This window comes from Pteropus vampyrus, unplaced genomic scaffold, assembly GCF_000151845.1.
Source record: "Pteropus vampyrus isolate Shadow unplaced genomic scaffold, Pvam_2.0 Scaffold586, whole genome shotgun sequence".
NCBI lineage: Eukaryota > Metazoa > Chordata > Mammalia > Chiroptera > Pteropodidae > Pteropus > Pteropus vampyrus.
In genome coordinates this window covers 129,831-134,072 of record NW_011889367.1, presented here as the reverse complement: position 1 = coordinate 134,072, position 4,242 = coordinate 129,831, and positions in this window count along the sequence as shown.

Below are 4,242 nucleotides of genomic sequence, written 5' to 3'. Positions count from 1 at the left end.
AGGGCAGGGATGGAGGGGGGCGGTGCTGCCGGAGGACCCTCAGGGCGCCTGTTCTCCCACCCCGTCACTCACTCTGGATTTATCTAGAACTTTATCTCAATAATCATTTAAAGACTCCAGGAAAACTTTTCTAGGCCCCAGGTCACCCGCGGGACAGTGGGGATGCCGTCGCTCAGCCTCCGCCCCTCCCGGGAGAGAGGAAAATCGAGGAGGCTTGGGCGGCGGGGGTCCCCAGATGGGCACAGCCAAGGGCACTGCTGTGACGGATGGCTGGTCCAGAAACAGCGTGGACCATAGACGTTCCTTCGCCCATCAAACGTCCCGGGAGCCAGGACAGAGCACTAGACGGGACTGGCCGGCACCCTCGCCCCGAGGCGTCCGATGATACGTGATGCGCGTGGCCTCGCTCCGCCTAGGTTTCCGCGTGTGCGCGCGTGCGTGTGGAGGGTGGGGGGAAGCTGGCTCACTCTCCCTTTGCACTGGTTTCTGAAATTTTCCAATGGTCTTGGCCAAAAGTGGAGGGTGGAAAGGGAGGGCAGACCCTGGTGGGCCTTGTGACAACGCTGGTGCTCATTTCACCGCACAGAGTGGCCCAGACCCCAAAGCTCGTGGGAGTGCTGGGCCGTGTCCACCTGTCGCGTCTGCCGTGAGTGTGGGAGCGGGCAGCAACGGCCAGCTTGCCCTGCCCGCGCCAAGCCCGCTCTAACATCCAACCTGAGTTCGTATTTGAGGAAAAATGATGAGAGCGACTGGATGAACGAAGCCCTTGAACTTTCTTATCTCAAGGGCCTGGAGCGGCTCGTGATAAGTCCTGCCGTAAAAACTCACATTGGCCCTGCCCGTCGCCCAGGGTCACCTGCTGGCTTCGGACACCTGTGAGGACTAATCCTGCACCCGCTTTATGGTTGCTGCTGTCCCGCTCTGGGCTCTCCCGAGGGCCCCGCTTAGCTGCCAGCTCAGTCTGCAAAGCCTGCCGGGAAAATCGTGCTTTAGTTAATTAACCTTCTGCACGTGTCTCGGAGGGAACATGAGACTCGAGTCCTGTCTGAAAGCAAGGCCCACCTCTCGTACTGAGCAGCTCGTGGTCCCCTGACACGCCACGTTCGGGGGGCTGTTCCTTCTTCTTGGGGTGTCTTCCCTTGCCTGGTCCGCCAGCGGAATCTGCTCCGTGGTGCTCAGAGCAGAGCCTCCTGCCCCGCCGGGCCCACCCTCCTCGGAGCTGGTCTCTCGACAGCTCTGTGCTTTGCACTGGTCACGCCATGCTGTGGTCAGCCTGTGTGCCAGGGTCTCCATCCCTGGCTTGATACCAGGGTCCCAGAGGACCCCACGGTCCAGCCTGGGGTGTGACACATGGCAGGTGATCCCAAAGATTCCAGAATGGTGGTGCCAGCCACCATTATTTCCGAGTCCACCTCTTCCACAGCGGCTTTGTTCGTTCTGGTGCCCATGGTGCCCACAGAGGACTGGGCGTCCAGGTGTCCCTTGGTCCCTGGGCACAGAAGAAAGGTCCTCTTAAGTTTTGAAATTTTACCTTTTATTATTATTTAAGAAATATCCTCTTTAACTCCTCTGAAAGGTTCCTGAGGATATGAATATGTGGGCTTTTCGAGGTGAACAGGCAGGACCCTGTCTCTCCAGGAGTTGGGGGGGGCCTCAGGCCTACCTCCCTATTGCCCCTTGGGGCGAGAGTCCCACTTGGGGCTCTGGCCAGGGAGGCAGAGATGCCGGAGCCTGTTTCTGCTCTAGGACTTGGTCCGGACACCCCTGCCATCTGCATCATAATCACAATACCATTACTGTTAATATTAGCATATCATTCCATCGTGTCCTCTTAAACACCTACGAATTTCCAGTCACCCATCTGGGCAGTCTTCAGTGCATGCCCTGGTTTCGCCCTCCCATAATTTGCTAGTGTCAGTCCTGTTTCACTGGTGAAGAAGGAGCGGTCCAGGGAGCTGGTGGAAAGTTGGGGTTTGAGCCAAAGTCCCCTTCCTCTCTCCACAGCCTGGGCTCCCACTATGGCATCTGCCGACTCTCCAGCATCCGAGCCCCCGACCCCGATCCCAGGGAGCGCTTGGCCTCAGGACCCCTCCAAGGAAGGCCTTTCTGTTTGACCTCTGGAGTCCCATCAGAGGCCGCCTGAATGCACGTCTGTATCAGTTATCCATGCTGTGTAACAAATCACCGCTAACTCGGAGGCTTAAACCAGCATTCATTTATGGGCTCACGGCTCTGCGGGTCGGCAGTTCAGGCTCGGCTTAGCTGCGCCCTCCGCTCAGGGTCTCACGTGGCTGGAGTCAAGATGCTGGCCAGGCTGCACTCCTTCCAGAGGCTCTGGGGAAGAGTCCGCCTTCATGCTCGTTCAGGTTGCCGGCCAAATACGGTTCCTCGCAGCTTTAGGGCTGAGGCCCCCCGTGTCCTCGCTGGTCGGCCGCGGGCCCGTTCTTAGCTCCTGGAGGCTGCCTGAACCCCTTGCTACGCAGCCCCCTTCATTTTTGAGGGGGCCTTCGTATCACGCGAACCTCTGACTTTCTATCCTGTGAACAGCTGGAGAAAATTCTCTGCTCTCAAGAGGTTCCTGCGATCTGGTCTGGCGTGCCTGGCTCGCTTCTCGTTCTTACTGCGAGCAAGTCGACTATGCCATGTGACACCGCCTCGCTGCGGGAGCGAAATCCATCACAGCACTGAGTCGGAGGTGACGCAGGGCGTGGACACGGAGAGCAGGGGACCTTAAGGGCTGTCCTAGAAATTCACCTACCATGATACTAACAACGAATTCAGCATCAGGCCTTTCTGCCTTCATCACAGGTCCTCACTGGGGTGGGATGAGGTGCCTTCGGCTTCAGGCAGCCCTGGGATGGAACCATGGCCCTGCCCGCCGTGGTCAGTGGCCTCGAGGAAGCAGCTTAGCCATTGCAGGTTTGCTCACCTGTAAAATGGAGGAGGAGCCGCCGGCAGGGTGGCTGGAAAGCTGGATGAGGTCGCGCAGGCGAGGGACTTCAGCAGAGCCCGGCCCTTGGGAACTGGGCAACAAATCAAGCATCTGTGCTAAGTTTTTGAAAACAACCCGGCCTCCTGTTTTGTTTAAGCAGGATGTGTTCGATGGCAAAGCATGTTTTCAGGCTCAAACGCATCCCAGTGGGCGTCAGGTATCTTTCAAAGTCCAAGTGCGGCCACAGAGGGGTCTGTTGCCGAGCAGGGTCCGGTTCCTGAGACACAGGCCATGTGCTGACCAGTGCCCTCACCACTGGAGGAGGCAGGGTGATTTGTACCCTGCCACTGGCCAGTCGCTCTAAGGGAAGGGTGTCAGGGCCACACCTGGTCCATCAGGGCAGGGACGTTGTGGGGGGTGAGTGGCAGGCACATCTGTATGCCCACTCAGTGGGCCAGTGGTCTCTCGTTGGCAGTGCCCCGAGGGGCACCCAGACCTCCGTGCCCCACCCTTTAGAGGCCTCAACTTCCTCTTCATGTCTTACTGAGGATAAGGAAGAGCAGCCAGAATGGTGTTGATGATGGATGGAATTGTCCTTTGGGGGTGGACAAAGAGTGTCGGACGAGGGGCCTCAGGGACAGGCTCTTACATAGGCAAAGGCAGGGCAGGGTAATGGTTAGTGAGCAGCTTCTGGGGCCACCACCTGGGTGTGCCCCTCAGCTCCACTGCTAACTAGTTATTTGACTGATTCTTTCTGTGCCTCATTTTCCTCTCTGTAAAATGGAGATAATAGTAGACCTAACTCATAAGGTCCTCATGAGGATTAAATGGAATAGTGTGGGAAAGCAACTGGCATGTAGCAAATGATCAATAAGTTATCCTCACCATCATCATCCTTACCCTCCTGCTCATCGCCATCATCACCATCACCATCACCATCACCATCACCATCACCATCATCACCATCATCACCATCATCATCACCATCATCATCATCATCATCATCACCATCATCATCATCATCATCATCACCACCATCACCATCATCATCATCATCATCACCATCATCATCACCATCATCACCATCATCATCACCACCATCATCATCACCATCATCATCATCATCACCATCTTCATCATCTTCACCACCATCTTCATCACCATCATCACCATCTTCATCATCATCATCACCATCATCATCATCATCATCATCATAATCATCATCACCATCACCATCTTCATCATCACCACCATCATCATTATCACCATCATCACCACCATCATCACCATCTTCATCATCATCATCATCA